Here is a 21326-nt window from a genome sequence, read left to right as displayed (position 1 = left end):
TAATTCCTATACGCGTGTATATCGGGAGCAATGCCTATCAAGGTATAAACTGGGGAGAGATCTTAAAAAGAGGTTGCAGCATGCGCACTCTCTTCGTTTCAGTTCGTAGCATCCTCGCAGAGGCACGCCTTCAGTGACAAAGTCGTACAATCGAAAACTAAGTATACGTCTTGGTAGCCATGTGCCACATCTCTTGGATAATGCAAGTGCAAGCACGCAATCCTATTTCTCCTCTCTCGTAGCCCTTCAATAAACCGATTTCTGACAGTTACATGTTTTATATGCAGTCATAAAATAAATAAATCTCTACCACGCAAGGTCTGGAAAGATCATGTTTCATATGAAATGGTACTCGTCGTTATCTGGCGCACATCTAGCAAGATGAGAGCCCACATTAGACCAGATATGTTTCGGATTTGAATTCAGTTTGTTTCCATGTACACATGGTGAGGGTCGAGGGAAAAAATCTAGAAATTGTGGCTTGACATGCCCCTCGACTCCTATACATTGCAGGGCAGCAGGCAACATGCAAATTGCATGCACAAGTAGCGACGCAAAATGCAAACAATGGTTGTCAAGAATGGTTGGCGCATCATTAGAAAAAACAATGAGGAATGAAGCGTACAGAACAAATGATAACGAAAAAGCAGCAGAAAAATATATTTCATAGAAGAACATCTCTGGTTATTCAAATCAGGTCAACACTTTATGGAACGAAAGAGAAAGAAACAGTGAAAACATGGTGACATCTAAAGAGTAGCACAAACATTCTGTACATCTTTGCGGCATGCTCAAGATACATCAAATCTTGCAGCATGAAACTTATTTAAAAGACGGGGCAACTGTGTTTGCTGCGCTATATGTATGATATATTGTGCGGCATGTTGGAATATGCCACAGTTCGCTGTGTCGGCTAGGGTAAGCTTGTAGATTTAGCGAAAGGTGTGCCGTGTCACCCAAGTAATATCGCCCTCAATCGGCGAGGTCAGTACAACGTCTGTCTCTTGTCTTCCGATACAGAGGAGCCTGGCTTTAGTGTATGCCATGCGTATACCGCACGAGTTAACCCCTTCCGTCGCAACATATGCCTAGTATAAACATGTAGTCGCGGCACAAGCACCTCTGAATCTATGCATCCTATCACAGCGCGGTTAATGAAACAATAAGGAAAAATTTGCTTCAAGCCGCCTGTCCGAATATCTACGAGCATAGGACGGCACGTAGAAAACTTCATTCACAAAACGAATGGACTTACAACAACGCATGATTTTAATACAGTGTTCGAATGCGCGAAAGCACTCACGCAAAGGATGTCCCTTTGGGACGTGAGCTCAATGGCATTTGCGAGACCATCGGAGAACTTGTGAAGTCTAGATGTTTAAGACCGTCTGACAGGAATAGGAAAACACGCATAAGCTCATGCAATCCAACTCCATGTGGCCGCCCGCATAAAGCGTTACTGTCTCTGGAAACTGGTGGTTGTCAACTGCTGCAGCATAAGTTTTCAGGGTTGGTCGTATGTTTAGAGGAATCCCCCAGGGTGGAGTAGATTTATAATAAGGGAGCAATTACTCATTGGCATCCACCCAAGCACAGCAATAAGACTACAGAGGAAAGTTATACAGCTTTCACAGAAACTTCGCAGTTAAATAAATATTCCACCAGGACAAATTTTCCTTTAACTGATTTATTTCTGAGACAGCTGTATATCTTTCATCTGTAGCTGTATGGCTGCGCTTGAGTGGATGCCAATGAATAATTAGTCCCTTATTATAAATTTTCAGAGCGCGCCAATTAGTCAACGTCCTGGAATAGGTGACGAGGAACGCTTTTCCGCAACTTTCGTAACTGTCGGCTCCTCTGGAAATTTTGGCGAGAGCAAATTGTACCATGGAGCTTGCGACCAGTTTAAAGGGTGTGTAGCGCTGTCAACAGCTCGGAAAGTGAAACATGCGGCAGAATTCAAGCTTACTGTTTTATAGTTATAGTTATAGTTCTGGTTATAAAATATTGCTGCACCGTTCAGCAGCTGCAATGGAGCCAGTTTTTAATCCAGTGAGAGTAGAAATGGAAGTTAAGGAGGTTTTCTCCCTCTCCCCTCTTGGTATTGCCGATCTTCAGACAGAGAAGCGGTAGGCGGAGGAGAACTGTACAGAAAGTTCTGAACGGTAAATGGCGAGTCAAGCCGTTGGCAGTGGCATTTGAATTGAATGGACGCCTAATGGGCCGTGATAGGCGAACTCCTTGATTTTCGCGCTGACTCACTGACTTTCAGTTTTGCCTGACGTGAGCAGGTCGAGGCACGTGGGAGCTGCAGTGTGTGCTGGATGCTGAATACAGGGGAGTGGTGTAGAAGTACCTGACTGGAAGGGGGCAGAAAAGAGGGCGAGAGTGAGAAGGTTCCTGCGCGCGGTGCTGACGGCCCTACTAAGCCCCGTAGCCGGGCAGCTCTAAAAGTGAGGCCATTAATTGAACGGGTTTTTCGCCCAACAGAGGGCGCAGGCGGAGCCGTTCCGAAATCGAGGCACGTTTCCAAGGGTGATTTCTCCGCTAAAAAGCCGCCCCGCTTGAATCGCTCGCCTCCCGTAACGCCGCTGAATCGGCACTCCGGGTTTCCCTCCCTACTGCATTGTTTTCATTACTTTTTATCCACCTATATTTTTAGGTTTTTCCGAAGCTTTCACATTCTGGAACCTTTAGTCCCTCTATGGCCTCCAATTTGCTCAACGTGGAGAATTTCTATTAGCAGGCGTTTCCTTTAGTCATACGTCTTTTTATTTTTAGTTTTTTTACAAACAATGTTACCGTGACGGCAAAGCTGTCAGGCGAACAAAAGGCAGAGCTTTTGATTTCGGCGCCAAAATTCGATGAGCCGGCCAGCGTACTTTATTGAAGCTGCGGTTTTTATCTCCCGCTGTTTTTTTTTTTTTAAACAGAAGAGCAGAAGGTTTCTCCAGCTTGTGTCAGACACAAACTAGGGATGCGAATAAACACTACCAAGCAAGTTCAGGCAGAGCTGATTGGGTTGTGAGACAATGACAGCTCAGAAAGTACTGGCCGTAACGCAAGTGTATTCACTCCAATTATATTTTCTGCCCTCTGTTAATTTGCCTCCGGTTTGTGCAAACTGCTCTGCCAGAATGGTTCCCGATTTATAAAGCTACATTTATTTTTTGTTTTCATTTGTTTGCTTGTTCTCCCAGCGTATAAAGCACGTGCTAATTATTGTCATGCTTTAATGCCGCCTGTCAAGCTCAACAAGGCACTAGGTCGGCCGTGGCTTTGTGGAAACCATGACGTTCGTCCATGCTTAAAGGAGAGAAGCTTTATTCTAGTCCAGACAGTAACTATACTCAGCGTTCTTTCTCCCGGTATTTAGTGTACATTCAAGCCTAAATGTTTCGTTGTTTACAGCAGTTTAGAAGAAGATAAGACCGCTACCCCCTTATGCATTGCAATCTACACGCAAAGTCCTGTCAATAGGCGTTTTGTAGCGAAAGCTACATTGGCCACCAACTCGCAGTTTCGCCGTACTCGAATTCCCACCGTGGTCGCACCGTACCACGTGACCAACCACGTGACTGGTCACCTGAAAAACCGCGTGACGAACCACGTGACAACAACTAGCCAGACAACCACACTAATCTGGACTTGCAATCAAGATTAACCAAAGCTAACCCAGCTATGCCTTAGTTTTCGCTGCGTATATCCTGGCATAGCCGAGCTAAGGTACTGAAAATTTTTTTTTGCAGCCATAGCTACATTGCGGTAGCATTTCGCGCGTTCAGCATGGCGGCGCTGCCAACCTGTGGCGGCGCGCTACTCTGTGGCTGCGCCGCCACGCTGTCACATGGTCCGGAGCAGCTGCCGGAGGCGCGGCGCCGTGGCTGATCACGTGGTTCGTCGCGTAGTTGGTCACGTGACCAAGTTCTACTCGGCCCGCTGTAGCTATCGCGTCACTCCAGGATTAACCAGGGCTAAACCACCGCCAGTTTTTTCTAAATGTGCCTGTCTCACGCTCCGATAAAGGCATGTGGAAGCTGTTCCCGGGACATGACCAGCACGTCAATTCACTTGTTTGTACCTCTGGAGTTTTCGTTAAAAATACCTCAGTATTTTTAACGAAAATAAAATCTGAATTGCCATAACTGGAAGCCTTCATATTAGGGTAAGGGTGGACCGCATTATAAACGGCACTGCATCTTTCATACATCCCGTATCGCAGGTATCGCAGTCAATTACAAAATCGAGAATTTTTCGTTAATGATTTGTCATAGAGCTTGACATAGGTTTCTTTGCCTTTGGAAATCAGTGACAAATGTGTGTCTCTCTATTCGCAGTGTGTGTTATTTTAACGAAAAAGCGAAAATAAACCTCTCAAACCTGGTTAAACCGCGCTGCAGATTTATCGGGTCAATTTTTTTATCATGACAAGACGCAGTTTTGTCCGCTTAAGTATAGGCATTCTACATGGCGAACAAAAAAAAACACCAATTCAACATGCCAATGCAATCGCGTCTTCGTTAGTACTCTTTCATAGTTTCATCTCAAATGAATCTCTCGATTCTGAGTCGTAAACTAAGGATTCTTGCATTTGATAGAGGTCATTTAAAACCCATTTGTGGGAACAAAACAAGGAACAATAAAAGTTTTTCATGTCTTCTTTCGTCTTTCTTTGTTGTGCAAAAGCCGTCGAGCAGCTCTTCACAAACTCCAGGAAAATCAAATTTCAAGCAAGGCGCAAGAAATTCCTCTTCACTCTTTTAGTTTTTCCAAATTAACGATTCTTTCCTCATACCTTCACTCGTCTCAGTCTATCTTCCTTAATGTCATCTCTTCGAATTCCTAAACCATCACTGGAGCGGAAATGCGATAAAAGATTGATGACTTTGACTGTTGGGCACTGCCAAAGGAGCGATGAGGAAAATATCCCAAAAAAGTCTGTTAAGAGAATTACTTTTCTTGTTCCTTTATTTTTCTATCAGCTCAAGCCTCAAATCATTGTTTCATAAGGCAACTTGTTCGAAAGCTCATTGGTACTGCTTTGAATTAAAACCGTAAGAACAGGCGCATGTCCTTCTGTACTACTCGAATCCAATCCAGCCAAACTGCATGTTTAATCAAGGGCTCTGTACGGCATCAGTCTGAAATATTCCTAAAGTCGCCTTTCAAAAACGAGTGCCTGTGTACTAATTTTGCAAGAAGTGGAAATACAACACATGAAAGTGGCCCACACAGCAGGAAAATCAATAAAAATTGGTGGAAAAATTCTGCTACTGAAAATTTTTCATCCAGATTGCCTCAAAATAAGCAAACATTTTAATCCACGATGTTCCCTTTCTAAATCACTTCAAGTAGCTAATACTTTCGAGAAATTGACGATGTTTACTGGCTGGCTAATCACTGCGCTGAGAATATTCATGGGAGCTACTACGCTCAGTCCAAGGGAACTTTATCGGACAAAGAGAGATCAAATGACTCTATAACGAGTTCAAAAAGAGTATTTTTTCTAGAGATTGGGATTTACTCCTTAAAATATTTAATTTGAAACATATTTTAAATTAGAAGCCTGCACTTCCATATTCTGCCAGGAGGACCTTAGTATCGTATGCAGTGCCTGGCAGTGATGGTCCAGTGGAACTTCTCATAGTTCTGCACAACTCCGCGGTAACGTGGGTGCTCCAGACGGTCTTTAACATGACAGAGCTGTTGTTTCAGCTTGCTGGATGGCACGTGCGCGATGCGCACGTCGGATTTCGCAAATAATCGTGTCAGAGTCTCACTTGTCCCCCGGGGGTAAGGTATGCTCGCGCGCTTCTGTTGTCCGATGAGTCGGGGCTCGGCAGGTTGCAGAGAGCGCCATTGTTCGTTTTGCAGCAGTTGTCGGGCATAACCATTCTTGAGGTCGAGGCGGGATTTTTTTAACGCGATAGCGTTAAGGAGCTCGTGTCGCAGAAAAAAGCCGGTGTCGTCGGCGTCAACGGCTTTAGCTGTGAGCGAAAAATGGCGCATCTCGGTGGACACCTGAACCGCGGCGTAAGGGAAGGAATTTTAACGCGACAGCGTTAAGGATTGATTGACAGATGGATTGAGAATTGATTGATGGATCGATCATTGATTGATAAATTGATCGATTGTTCGATCGATCGATTGATTCATTTATTTATCGATCAATAGTTTTTTCCTAACCTTACGGCGCGATCCGAGAGTCTAGCGAGAAATGTGAGGCAGCTAGGCGTCATTTCCTTTCCTTAAAAGCAATTGTTCATTTCATTTTCCTTCCCTTACGGCCCGGTTCGGGTGTCCGCCGAGATATGTGAGACAGGCCTGCGTCCTTTCCTTAAATTGTCCAATGGGCCACGCGTCGCGCCGAACGGGCGTTGGCGTTCCGTGTACGCCCCGGAAACGCTGCGACACGCTGTCGCGTCTCACTCGTAAAGACGAAGCTTAAGCGTCCTCCAATTTTTCTGCTCCGAAAAGCGCAGAACGGGTCTGGAGCAAAGACGAGCTGCACGGTTATATAGAGCGAACGTGAGGGAACGTTTGTGCCCAATAGGGTGGGCAGAGGGAAAATCCGAGTACTTCTCAGTGTGTGTGGCTTTCCGGAAAACGGTGGTGGCTAGACCATCGGGAGTGCGGAGAACAAGGACATCAAGGAAAGCAACCCTTTCGAAGACTTCTTCTTCTATTGTGAATTGAACTGTGGGTTGAAAAGAATTTAGATGATCCAGAAACGTTTTGGCGTCCATGCGATGAATTACACAGAAAAAATCGTCCACATACCGCAAGAAGAGCTTCGGACGAGTATGGAACAATTGGAGGGCCGAACATTCAATAGATTCTAGCACGAGGTTGGCGCAGGTCTGCATCAAGTCCTTGGTCCCCTCGTTGGACGAACACCGACATACGTGAAAGATTCGGCTGAGTTCGTTACTAAGCTGAAGGATGTGGCGGTTGACGAGGATGACATCATGGTCTCCTTCGATGTAAAATCGATGTTCACATGCGTTCCTGTTGGATTCGCTGTTGAATGCTGCGAGAGGGTGCTAAAAGTAGACGCATCACTGCCATTCCGAACGCCTCTCGAAACAGCTGATCTGTTCCGCCTCCTGCAATTCTGTGTGCAGAACACATATTTCATTTTCAACAAGGAATACTACAGGCAAGTCCTTGGTACTGCTATGAGTGCGTCGGTACCCGTAACCTGCGCCAACCTCGCACTAGAATCTATTGAGAGTTCGGCCCTGCAATCGTTTCATACTCGTCCGAAGTTCTTCTTGCGATATGTGGACGATTGTTACTGTGTAATTCATCGTATGGACGCCAAACCGTTTCCGGACCATCTAAATTCTTTTCAACCCACAGTTCAATTCACAATGGAAGAAGAAGTCTCCGAAAGGATTGCGTTCCTTGATGTCCTTGTTCTCCGCACCACACGATGGTCTAGCCACTACCGTTTTCCGGAAACCCGCACACACAGGGAAGAACTTGGATTTTCAATCTGGCCGCCCCATTCGCCACAAACGTTTCGTCGCGTCCGCTCGATATAACCATGCAGCTCGTCTTTGCTCCAGTCCCGGTCTGCGCTATTCGGAGCAGAAAAAAGTCCGCCTCGACCTCGAAAGGGATGGTTATCCCCTACAACGGCTGCAAAACGAACAACGCCGCTCTCTGCAACCTGCCGAGCCCCGACTCATCGGACAACAGATGCGCGCGATCATACCATACGCCCGGGGACATGTGAGGCTGACACGATTATTTGCGAAATACGACGTTCGCATCGCGCACGTGCCGTCCAGCAAGCTGAAACAACAGCTCTGTCATGTTAAAGATCGTCTGGAGGGCCCACGTAACCCCGGAGTTGTGTACAAAATCCCCTGCAAAGACTGCGATGCATGATACACTGCGATTGTCGCACGTCATCGAAACCACTGGCAGAGTGTGTTCAAGGAATGAAGCACACCATTGACTGGGAAAACGCCACAATCTTAGATACAATGAAACCTTTATCGTCACGACTGCTTTTAGAGTATTTTTATATACAGACCACGAATAACGTTATTTACAGGACGAAGGGTGATCTCGCGGATAACTCCGCCCATTCACTGCGCTGTCAAGTGTGCATATAAGAAGAGGCCCATTCCGTCCATCTTGATTGTCAACAAGGGACGTGTAGCGGTCCCGAAACGTCATATTTTAAAGACATTTTTTCGCGAGTGTACGTTTTATTTAACCACTAGATATTTGAAATACTCTAGATGAGTAAAACAGGTTAAACACCCAAAATTATAGAATGAGGGTAATATTTAGTTATGAATATAGGATTATATTTAAATGCCTATAATTAACCGATAACGTCATGATCTAATGACATATCTGTAATAGGCTCAATGAGTAGGACCTGTTAAACGCCAATATCTCTTAATTAGGTTATTTAGTTATGGTTAGGCTTAACATGGCGGCCGTGACGTCAGCACTCGGCAGCTCAATCGCGTGGTAATACATCGCATGGGCGATAGATGGCGCTACCAAAGAGCTAACGTTCGTTACTTGAAATTCCAGACGGTGGCGGCATATTTTTCCTCTCACATTTTACTTACGGTTCGCTTTACGTTTTCATTTTTTTGTACGTCTCAGTACTTCTCTTTCCGTCTGCTGAAAACTTCCTCTCGATCCTTGCATGCCTATTTGTCCTTTTTGGTCTGTCGTCTGCGTTTTCGTTCCTCTATGTTCAGCTTTCTCGTGCAAAAATCTTGAAAATTGAAAAATTGTACGACACTGTTATTGAAATAACGAAGGTAAGAGTCCATTATTATAATATGTACCAAAACCGTTCATTTAAATTTTTTCCAGCGATCTCATCGAAGAGTGAAGGCTGCCATAGAAAACCAGTGGGAACTCTTTGGACGATAGTAAAAATGTGATTTGAAAAAAAAAACAAGACTGGCGTCCGATGATCTGCGGATATACTGATTGTTATAGTGAAATCTTACATATATGAAAATATTCCGTTCATAACCGGTTTCGCGCTCAAGAAAGCTTTCGTCCTGAATTGCTGGGTAAGTTTTATCTTTTTGGCTGTCGTCTGCTTCAGAACAGTATTAGTCTGCAGTGAGCCAGGTGGCTCTCTGACGTCTCGAGCAAGAATCGGTTGAGCGCCTCTGGTTTGAAGTTCTGGCTGGCATAGCCGCACCATTCAGTAATTACCTCTTTGTTAAATCTTTTTTTATTTGTCGACATTCCTTAACGGCGGCGTCAAATCAAAACCGGCTGTGCATAATGTATCTGGTCTTTTAATAATAATAATAATATTGATTGGTTTTTTGGGGAAAGGAAATGGCGCAGTATCTTTCTCATATATCGGCGGACACCTGAACTGCGCCGTAAGGGAAGGGATGAACGAGGGAGTGAAAGAAAGGAAGAAAGAGGTGCCGTAGTGGGGATCTTTCACCTGCACTCACATCGCACAGCACACGGGCGCCTTAGCATTTCGTCTCCATAAAAACGCAGCCGCCGTGGTCGGGCTCGAACCTGGGAGCTCCGGATCAGTGGCCGAGCGCCCTAATCACTGAGTTACCGCGGCGGGTTGGTCTTTTCCGATGGAATGAATTTAACCTGTTTCTCCCTCTCACTTCATTAGTTCTTTCTCTATTTCCTACATAATTAATAATAATTGGTTTTTGGGGAAAGGAAATGGCGCAGTATCTGTTTCATATATCGTTGGACACCTGAACCGCGCCGTAAGGGAAGGGATAAAGGAGGGCGTGAAAGAAGAAAGGAAGAATAGGTGCCGTAGTGGAGGGCTCCGGAATAATTTCGACCACCTGGGGATCTTTAACGTGCACTGACGTCGCACAGCACATGGGCGCCTTAGCGTTTTTCCTCCATAAAAACGCAGCCGCTGCGGTCGGGTTCGAACCCGGGAACTCCGGATCAGTAGTCGGGCGCCCTAACCACTGAGCCACCGCGGCGGGGCAGGTCGAAATTAATAATAATAATAATTGGTTTTGGAGGGAAAGGAAATGGCGCAGTATCTGTCTCATGTATCGTTGGACACCTGAACCGCGCCGTAAGGGAAGGGTAAAGGAGGGAGTGAAAGAAGAAAGGAAGAGAGAGAGGTGCCGTAGTGGAGGGCTCCGGAATAATTTCGAAATTTGTGAAATTATTTTCCGGAGACCTCCACTAAGGCACCCGTTTCTTCTTAACTTCTTTCAATTCCACCTTTATCGCACCCTTTACAGCGCGTTTCCGTTATCCATCGAGATAAGTGAGACATTTAGTGCGTCATTTACTTTCCTCAAAAACCAAATTTAAAGTTCACTTAGGTCCGCCTACCCCTGCCACACTAGCAAATTTATTATCATTCCAATCGAATGTCATTCGATGCCTCGAATGTCAATCAGTCTCTTTCGGTGCTACACGGTAAAAAATAATGTCATTCGAAAATGATGGTAGTGATGATCAGTTAAAAAAATAGTACAATTTAAACACATCAACGCTCATAAAATATGTTACAAATTGTTGCGTAGTGTTTTAAAAGCGGGTGAGAACATTTCTGTGCTATATTATAAGCTTAAAATATAATTTGTCGCCATTCTACGTCACTTCAGCCATCGAAAGCCAAGCCAAGTACAAAGTCAACCACAAATACGAAAAATGTAAACAAACAAAATGGCTGACACGGCGACGCGCGGTGACGCGTGGAGCGTGGAAATGACTTCCTCCTTTATCCCTTCCCTTATGGCGTGGTTCAGGTGTCAAACGATATATGAGACAGATACTGCGCCATTTCCTTTCCCCCCAAAACCAATTAATATTATTATTATTATTATTAAAGATGAACTGCTCAGTGACATCTTTAAGTACTTCCGAGCTAAACGAACATGTAACGCCGACCAGCACGAAACACGCAACCCAAAATGATCGGCGGTCGCGGGAAAGGCTCTGCTTTACGGTCGGCTGCTGCCGTTGGCTGCTGCTGGGACCGAGAATAATAGCTATCCACGACAGCTACAAGTGTGAAGAAGTTCGCACCAAAATTAACGCTTTTTAGCAGAACTAAATAAATAAAATTTCTAACTTTGACAGTGCGCACACGATTTTTTCGCGTCGCTTGTTTCTGCTGCGCGTATGGTGTCCAAAGTACACATTCGGTTCAACGTCGAATGGGAATGAGTTTCGTGAACTCATTCGATAGCGAATGTCATTCGAACCTAATGACATTAAATGTTTCCGTGTAGCAGCAGATTATTCGCATTAGCTGCGAATGCCATTCGAAACTAATGCAATTAAATTTGCTAGTGTGACAGGGGTATAAGGGTACGATGCGACAGCGCTAATGAGTGCCGTCAGCGGTTATTCTTGCCAACGCAGCCATTGACTTTAATATTTCGCAGTCGCAATCAAATGCGGAAATGAAGACCCGCTTTAATCACACATTGAGAACATAAAAACGCGACCGCGGCGGCTGCGTTTTTATGGAGGAAAAACGCTAAGGCGCCCGTGTGCTGTGCGATGTCAGTGCACGTTAAAGATCCCCAGGTGGTCGAAATTATTCCGGAGCCCTCCACTACGGCACCTTTCTTCCTTCACTCCCTCCCTTATCCCTTCTCTTACGGCGCGGTTCAGGTGTCCAACGATATATGAGACAGATACTGCGCCACTTCCTTTCCCCCCAATACCAATTTTTATTATTATTATTAACATATCTCTGTAGCATATAAGCGTTACTGTGTCCCATAGGCACTGCAAAGGGCAGTGGTTTGATTGCCAAACTACCCTAATTTTAGTTTCAACACAGTTTATTTATTTTATATACTTACAAGTCTTGATGACGTGTGATCCATGTTGCGACTTTCAAATGAGGAGTTTTTGCATTCTTTTAATCAGTTTAAACATCCGCCGCTTCGGGCGTGACGTAGCCATCTTTTCTACCAATTCGGAGCTTTCGCTCATTCCACCGCATCCGACGATGAAAATGTTAATAATAATAATAATTGGTTTTGGGGGAAAGGAAATGGCGCAGTATCTGTCTCATATATCGTTGGACACCTGAACCGCGCCGTAAGGGAAGGGACAAGGGAGGGAGTGAAAGAAGAAAGGAAGAAAGAGGTACCGTAGTGGAGGGCTCCGGAATAATTTCGACCACCTGGGGATCTTTAAAGTGCACTGACATCGCACAGCACACGGGCGCCTTAGCGTTTTTCCTCTATAAAAACGGAGCCGCCGCGGTCGGGTTCGAACCCGGGAACTCCGGATCGGTAGTCGAGCGCCCTAACCACTGAGCCACCGCGGCGGGTAACGATGAAAATGAAAATCGTTTTTTGATGAAAGGAAATGGCGCTGTAACTCAAACGTATGTTGGTGGACACCCGAACCGCGCAGTAAACAAGGGCCTGAGGAGGGAGTGACAGAAGAAAAAAGAAGAGGCACCGCAGTGGAGGGCATCAGAATAGTCTGGTTCCGACGATGGCGCATACTGCGCACAACGGGATCCTGACATGATGTGCAATATAAGGGGGTTTGTACGCAGCAGTACCTAACCAGAAAAGTACGCAAAAAAAATCATCAATTAACACAGAACTGTTTACTGCACACAGCCATTAGAGCCGAATGCTGCTGCCACCGTTCCCTGAATGTCATGTTTGAAAATCCCTACAGGTGTACCGATTTTGACTCTAACTTCTTGGTGCTAATTTCATCCGCGGCCGTTATCGCGCCAGGAAATGAGCTCATTGCATTTTGTTTCTCATAGTGTGCTAGGATGTTATCTTAAATTTTATCAGTGCGGCAGAAAGTAAATTTAATTCTGAGGGGACCCGTGGCATGAGCGTTCTTGTGAGCGAAGCAGCTTTGGTAGAGGCTGAGGGAAGGGGAGATGATGGAAAACTAAAGGGACGGTAAATTTCTGAGGTTTAAAATGTTCGAAACGCTGAAGTGTCCGTGTGCTGTGCGATGCCAGTACACGTTAAAGATCCCGAGTTGGTCGCAATTATTCCGAGCCCTACTCTACAGCACCTCTTTCTTCCTTTCTTCTTTCACTTCCTCCTTTATAACTTCGCTTACGGCGCGGTTCAGGTGTCCAACGATATATGAGACAGATACTGCGCCATTTCCTTTCCCCCAAAAGCCAATTATTATTATCAAAAACGCCGGCGCCGACGACATCGGCTTTTCTGCGACACGAGCTCATTAACGCTATCGCGTTAAAAACTGGGGGACACTCAAGCACCCGCCGCGGTGGTTGACGGGTTAAGGCGCTCGTCTATAGATCCGCGGTACCCGGGTTCGAACCCGAACGTGGCGGCCGCGTTTCAATGGAGGCGAAACGCAAAAGGCACCTGTGTGCTGTGCGATGTCGGTGCACGATAAAGGTCCCCAGGTGGTAGTGGTGTCACTAAAATAATTTTAAAAAGGAAGAAGATTTTTGCTAGCCCCGCATCTGCATCGATAATGAAGCACTTGAGCTGAGGCAGCGGAAATAAAGGATAGCAGGCGGAATGGAGAAATGAAATGAAAGAGGTGAGGGGACAAGAAGGATCCCCAGGTGGTCGAATTTTTTTTCTTAATTGGTTTTTTGGGGAAAGGAAATGGCTCAGTATCTGTCTCATATATCGTTGGACACCTGAATCGCGCCGTAAGGAAAGAGATAAAGTAGGGAGTTAAAGAAGAAAGGAAGAAAGAGGTACCGTAGTGGAGGCTCCGGAATAATTTCGACCACCTGGGGATCTTCAGCGTGCACTGACATCACACAGCACAAGGGCGCCTTAGCGTTTTGCCTCCATAAAAACGCTGCCGCCGCGGTCGGGTTCGAACCCGGGATCAGTAGAAGAGCGCCCTAACCACTGAGCCACAGCAGCGGTGTAGGTCGAAATTCGTCGAAATTATTTTCCGGAGACCTCCACTAAGGCACCAGTTTCTTCTTAACTGCTTTCAATTCCACCTTTATCGCACCCTTTACAGCGCGTTTCTGGTGTCCATCGAGATAAGTGAGACATTCAGTGCGTCATTTACTTTCCTCAAAAAACCAATTTAAAATTCACTTAGGTCCGCCTACTCCTGCCACACTAGCAAATTTAATGTCATTCCAATCGAATGTCATTCGATGCTTCGAATGTCAATCAGTCTCTTTCGGTGCTACACGGTAAAAAATAATGTCATTCGAAAATGTGGTAGTGATGATCAGTTAAAAAAATAGTTCAATTTAAACACATCAACACGCATAAAATATGTTACACATTGTTGCGTAGTGTTTTAAAAGCCGGTGAGAACATTTCTGCGCAATACTATGAGCTTAAAAGATAATATCTCGCCATTCTTTGGCACTTCAGCCATCGAAAGCCAAGCCAAGTACAAAGTCAACCACAAATACGAAAAATGTAAACAAACAAAATGGCTGACACGGTGACGCGCGGTGACGCGTGGAGCGTGGAAATGACTTCCTTTATCCCTTCCCTTATGGTGCGGTTCAGGTGTCCAACGATATATGAGACAGATACTGCGCCATTTCCTTTCCCCCAAAAACCAATTATTATTATTATTATTAAAGGTGAAGTGCTCAGTGACATCTTTAAGTACTTCCGAGCTAAACGAACATGTAACGCCGACCAGCACGAAACACGCAACCCAAAACGATCGGCGGTCGCGGGAAAGGCTCTGCTTCACGGTCGGCTGCTGCCGTTGGCTGCTGCTGGGACCGAGAATAATAGCTATCCACGACAGCTGCAAGTGTGAAGAAGTTCGCACCAAAATTAACGTTTTTTAGCAGAATTAAATAAATAAAATTTCTAACTTTGACAGTGCGCACACGATTTTTTCGCGTCGCTTGTTTCTGCGGCGCGTATGGTGTCCAAAGTACACATTCGGTTCAACATCGAATGCGAATGAGTTTCGTGAACTCATTCGATAGCGAATGTCATTCGAACCTAATGACATTAAATGTTGCCGTGTAGCAGCAGATTATACGCATTAGGTGCGAATGCCATTCGAAACTAATGCAATTAAATTTGCTAGTGCGACAGGGGTATAAGGGTACGATGAGACAGCGCTAATGTGTGCCGTCGGCGGTTATTCTTGCCAACGCAGCCATTGACTTTAATATTTCGCAATCGCAATCAATATGCGGAAATGAAGACCCGCTTTAATCACACCTTGAGAACATGTCTCTGTAGCCTATAAGCGTTACTGTGTCCCCCAGGCGCTGCAAAGGGCAGTGGTTTGATTGCCAACTACCCTAATTTTAGTTCCAACACAGTTTATTTATTTTATATACTTACAAGTCTTGATGACGTGTGATCCATGTTGCGACTTTCAAATGAGGAGTTTTTGCATTCTTTTAATCAGTTTAAACAACCGCTGCTTCGGGCGTGACGTAGCCATCTTTTCTACCAATTCGGAGCTTTCGCTCATGCCACCGCATCCGACGATGAAAATGAAAATCGTTTTTTGACGAAAGGAAATGGCGCTGTAACTCACACGTATCTTGGTGGACACCCGAACCGCACAGTAAACAAGGGCCTGAGGAGGGAGTGACAGAAGAAAAAAGAAGAGGCACCGCAGTGGAGGGCTCCAGAATAGTCTGGTTCCGACGATGGCGCATATTGCGCACAACGGGATCCTGACATGATGTGCAAAATAAGGGGGTTTGTACGCAGCAGTACCTAACCAGAAAAGTACTCCAAAAAAATCATCAAAAATTGTTAACACTGAACTGTCTGGTTCACACTGCCATTAGAGTCGAATGCTGCTGCCACCGGTCCCTGAATGTCATGTTTGAAAATCCCTACAGGTGTACCGATTTTGACTCTAACTTCTTGGTGCTAATTTCATCCGCGGCCGTTACAGCGCCAGGAAATGAGCTCATTGCATTTTGTTTCTCTTACTGTGCTAGGAGGTTATCTTAAATTTTATCAGTGCGGCAGAAAGTAAATATAATTCTGAGTGGACCCGTGGCATGAGCGTTCTTGTGAGCGAAGCAGCTTTGGTAGAGGCTGGGGGAAGGGGAGATGATGGAAAACTAAAGGGATGGTAAATTTCTGAGGTTTAAAATGTTCGAAACGCTAAAGTGTCCGTGTGCTCTTCGATGCCAGTACAGGTTAAAGATCCCGAGGTGGTCGAAATTATTCCGAGGCCTACTCTTCGGCACCTCTTTCTTCCTTTCCTCTTTCACTTCATCCTTTATAACTTCCCTTACGGCGCGGTTTTGACCTCTCCCCATTAAAACTTACCAATAAATAGCCTTATGGCGCTACCACCGTGATATCTGATGTCTGATTTAATATCTGCTGCTGGTCTTTGGACCCAATATATTAAACTTATTTTTGGAATATGGCGGAGTTCTCGGCTTGATGTACTCTGGCACGGGTGGGCCTGGTATTGCACTGCCTCCGGGATCGGCCCGCGGCATAATAGCGCACACCTTTTCTTGGTATCTGCAGTCCTATCCATTAACTCTCCTACTTTCAGCATGCGGCAGCGAGCGTGTGTCCACTTCAGCCAGTGGGCAGGCCCGTGCCCTTTCCTTTTCTTCTTATAAGCAACAGCAGTAATAATAATTGTTTTTCTGGGGGGGAAAGGAAATGGCGCAATATCTGTCTCATATATATCGTTGGACACCTGAACAGCACCGTAAGGGAAGGAATAAAGGAGGGAGTGAAAGAAGAAAGGAAGAAAGGGGCGCCGTAGTGGAGGGCTCCGGAGTAATTTCGACCACTTGGGGATCTTTAACGTGCACTGACATCGCACAGCACACGTGCGCATTAGCGTTTTTCCTCCATAAAAACGCAGCCGCCGCGGTCGGGTTCGAACCCGGGAACTCCGGATCAGTAGTTTAGAGAGAGAGAGAGAGAGAGAGAAACTTTATTGTTGGAGAGGAAGTCGGGGCACGTCCCTTTGTCTCCGCACGACCCCACTGCACTCAAGTGTTTATGTCCCTAAGGTCCATAACACTGGCAGCCCGGCCGGTGGCGATTGTCTGCACGGCCGGGTCCTCCGAGCGCTGCAGGGTCTCCCAGTCCTCCCAGGTCTTGAGGTCCTCTAGGCCGCGCGGGGGAGGGTCCGCCGGGCAGAGGGAGAGGATGTGGAGGGAAGAGGCGAATGGTTCTAGGCACAAGGTGCAGGCAGGAGTGGGGAAGGAGGGGTGATAGTGGGCTAGGGTCAGGGGTGAGGGGAGTGTGTGTGTCTGTAGTTTGCGCCAGAGTGTTGCGTGTTTGTTATCTACGGAGGAGTGGGGCGGGGGTAGAGCTGGCGCAAGGCTCTGTAGGCCTGCGTCATCTCGGTAAACCAGTACATTCGCTCCCTCGCGAATCCCCGATTCGAGGCCACCTGAACCCGGTTTAAAGAACCTCGGGCTAAAAGGTTGGCGGCCTCGTTTCCAGGATTCCCGGAGTGCGCAGGCACCCATATAAGCTCTACATGGCGGGGTGGGGGTGCATCGGGCGAGCCCAGTATGTCAAAAGCAGGGACGTGGACTCGGCCTCGCGCAAAATTTAGAATTGCAGTTTTAGAGTCTGTTAAAATGTACTGGGCCTCCGTGCGGGTGACGGCAATTGCGATGACGGCTTCCTCTGCAGCTTCTGGGGTGGTGTCAGGGGGGAGAGGTAGTGTGAGGATGGCGGATGAAGAGCAGTACACCACGGCAGTGGTTGCTTCGTCACCCGTGCAGGCGGCGTCCACCCATACGGCGTCCGGCTCGGAGCCGTACACTCGGAGGAGTGCCTTCGCACGGGCTCGGCGGCGCTGCTCATGGTGGGAGGGGTGCATATTTTCGGCAGTGGCTTGATGACCAGCTCTCGGTGAAGGGATCGAGGAATGGGGAGGAGGGTTGGGTCATTGGCCGGTATTCTGATTCCGAGGGAGTCCAGGATATTACGGCCTGTGGAGGTTTGTGTAAGCCTTATGTATTGGGCCTCTCGATGGGTCTCCACGAGTTCCCCGATCGTGTTGTGGAGGCCCAGGCCTAGTAATCTGTCTGTGGGGGTGTTGAGGGGAAGATGAAGTGCGACTTTGAATGCCTTGCGGATCAAGGCATCCAAAGTTTTTATGTCGTGTTTGGATAGTTCTAGGTATGGGGTAGTGTAGAGCACATGGCTGAGGACTAATACATGAATGAGGCGACAGAGGTCGCGCTCCTTCATGCCTCTATGATTGCCCGAAACTCTGCGGATGAGATGCGATATCGCGCCTGCAACCTGCTTGAGTTTCTTGAGGGTGGTGGTGTTTTTGCCATCGTTCTGGATATGCAGGCCCAACACGCGGAGCGTGTCAACCTCCGGTACCGGGTTCCCATTCAGTTCGATGGCAATGGGGGAGCGGGGGGAGCGTTGGTTCTTTGGCCGGATGAGGAGCAGTTCGGACTTCTCTGGGGAACAAGACAATCCGATGTTCTGTGCATAAGTTTTGGTGAGGGTGGCTGCTTCCTGTAAGGTGTTCTCTATGTCGCCGTCACTGCCGTGGGTGGTCCACAGTGTGATGTCATCGGCGTAAAGAGTGTGCTTAAGGTGGGGGATAGTTGCCAATTTTCGGGCGAGGGGGATGAGGGTGATGTTAAAGAGGAAGGGGGAGAGGACGGACCCTTGAGGGGTTCCGATACTCTGAAGCGTGTAGGAGGGGGAAGAGAGAGGCCCAAATGTATTTCAGCCATGCGGTCAGTGAGGAATGCTTGAATGTAGGCGGACGTGCGCGCACCCACATTCAATGGAGATAGGGCAGTCATGATCGCCTGATGCTCGATGCGATCAAAAGCTTTGGAGAGATCCAAAGCTAAGACTGCCTTTGTGTGACCAGGCAGAAGCGGGTCGAAAATGTCATGTGTGAGTTGCAGCATGGCGTCCTGTGCGGATAGATGGGGGCGGAATCCCGCCATGCTATGCGGGTATAGATTATTGTCCTCCATGTGTCCTAACCACTGAGCCACCGCGGCGGGGCACAGCAACAGCAGCAGATTCAGGTTTCAGCCGAGATGTAAGACAGATACTGCACCATATAATTTTCCCAAATACAAATTTTTCGTTCGCTTTCTACGTATAGAGACGTAAATGAAATATCATGCACTTATGCCGAATTTGTACGTTGCCTAATGTGTTTCGGCTCTTACCCAAGTATCATTTCTCATCTTTGTGGTTAACAATTATCGCTTAACTTCAGCAGAAAGATAGTTTCTCATGTTCTTCTTTTGGGATACTGGCAACCATCGTGATAACTAGCTTCAAAGTTTAATTTTTCTAGTATATATGCCCAGGTACAAATACAATATGCGCTTTGCGCAATATCCTGCAGTCATATTTTTCAATATTTTGTTCCAGTGCTAGTCCCAAATAGTGTGTCGTTTGAGAAGGAATGCACATTTCACGGCTTCTTTTCTTCTTAGCTTCTTACTTAAATAATTTCACAGCTGCTTGTACGATCCAAGTGCCTTTCAGCTTTCGACTTCAACTCAGGAAAGCCAGAAGTTTTGCTGTTCATACGAGAGGTCACCGCGTTAGTGCTAAGTTCTATTACTCCTGGCGGATTAAGGATCACGCGGTGAATAAACTGATGGGAAGATGTATGCTTTCATGAAGACTACCGAATTCGTTTTTTGTCTTCAGTTATGCTAGGATAAATTTTGCTAACAGGTGCTTGAAGGTCAAACATTGGGCCTGGTGGACTGGTTTCGGGTTGTGGTATTTAACGCACTAAAGCTACTCAGAGTATATGTGGGACCCCGTAATGAAATGCAGCGAAAATTTCGACCACCTGGGGTTTTTCAACGTGCACGTGACCGCCACGACGGGATCGAACCCGCTACTTTCGGGTCAGCAGCCGAGTACCATAACCGCAGAGTCACCGCGGCGGACTATCAGCAGGTAGGGAGTGAGCAGTATTTTTAAGCCGAAAGCTTTACTACTTCCTTCCGTTGCTTGTTCGGCATGCGTTTTATATGCAGCCATTCCCACACTCGACACAGACATCACAGAGATGAAATTTAGAGCGGCCTTCCTAACTCTCCGAACCAAACTCCACACCTGTAGGTGGAGGCCAATTCACAAACTCCATGCTCCGTAATCTGGACGACCAATCGATCACCCAAATCACGCAATACTTCAACCAGTGCTGGAGGGAGGGTATCTTCCCGCAGTCTTAGCGCCACAAGAAGGTAATATTCACCTAAAAAACCACCTACGCTCCAAAAGCTTCGCCATCTGTACCCCATCTACACCCCCCCCCCCCCCCCCAATAGATCCGCACAGGCTGCCATGCTACAACTAATACAAGACATTTTCGGCCAGCTTCTGCCTGGTCATATCAAGGCAGTCTTAGCTTTGGATCCCTCTCAACCTTTGGATCGCATTGAACACCTAGCGGTCATGACTGCCTTATCCCTATGTATGTGCGTGCGCGAACTTACACCTACATTCAAGCATTTCTTACTGACCGGACGGACTGAGATACACTTTGGCCCTTTGGCCCTCTCTCCTCACCCTCCTACACCCTTCAGAGCGTTGGCACCCTTCGGGAATCTTTCCTGTACCCCTTCCTGTTTAACATCCCCACACACCCTCTTTCGAAAATTGGCAAATATTCCCCATATGAAGTGCACTCTTCAGGCCGACGACATCACACTGTAGACCACCCATGGCAGTAACGGTGGAATAGAGAACAACTTACAGGAAGCAGCCACCCTCATCCAGACTTATGCACAGAACATCGAAATGTGTTGCTCCCCAGAGAACTCCGAACTGCTCCTCATCCAGCCTAAGAACCAACGCTCCCCCCACTCCCCCATTGCCATCAAACTGAATGGGGACCCGGTACCGGAGGTTGACGCCCTCCGCGTATTGGGCCTGCATATCCAGAACGATGGCAAAAACACCGCTACACTCAAGAAACTCAAGCAGGTTTCAGGCGCGATATCTCATCTTATCAGCAAAGTTTCGGGCCATCATAGAGGCACGATGGAACGCGACCTCTGTAGCCTCATTCATGCCTTCTTCCTCAGCCGTGTGCTCTACACTACCCCATACCTATAACTATCCAAACACGACATAAATGCTTTAGATGTCTTGATAAGCAAGGCATTCAAAGTCGCACTTCATCTTCCCCTCAACACCGCCAAAGAGAGATTACTTGACCTGGGCCTCCACAACACGGTCGGGGAACTCGTGGAGACCCATCGACAGGCCCAGTACATAAGGCTTACACAAACCTCCACAGGCCGGTATATCCTGGACTCCCTCAGAATCAGAATACCGGCCAATGACCCAACCCTCCTCCCCATTCCTCGATCCCTTCACCGAGAGGTGGTCATCAAGCCACTTCCAAAAATATGCACCCCTCCCACCATGAGC

At 46.9% G+C, this 21326-nt stretch overlaps 1 pseudogene; it reads left to right on the top strand.

The window, feature by feature from the left end:
* Window positions 1-16228: 16228 nt before the first annotated feature.
* On the top strand, window positions 16229-16405 carry LOC144102899 (U2 spliceosomal RNA; annotated as a pseudogene).
* Window positions 16406-21326: the final 4921 nt, after the last annotated feature.

This window comes from Amblyomma americanum, chromosome 8 (assembly GCF_052857255.1).
Source record: "Amblyomma americanum isolate KBUSLIRL-KWMA chromosome 8, ASM5285725v1, whole genome shotgun sequence".
NCBI lineage: Eukaryota > Metazoa > Arthropoda > Arachnida > Ixodida > Ixodidae > Amblyomma > Amblyomma americanum.
This window is presented reverse-complemented; position numbering and strand designations above follow the sequence as displayed.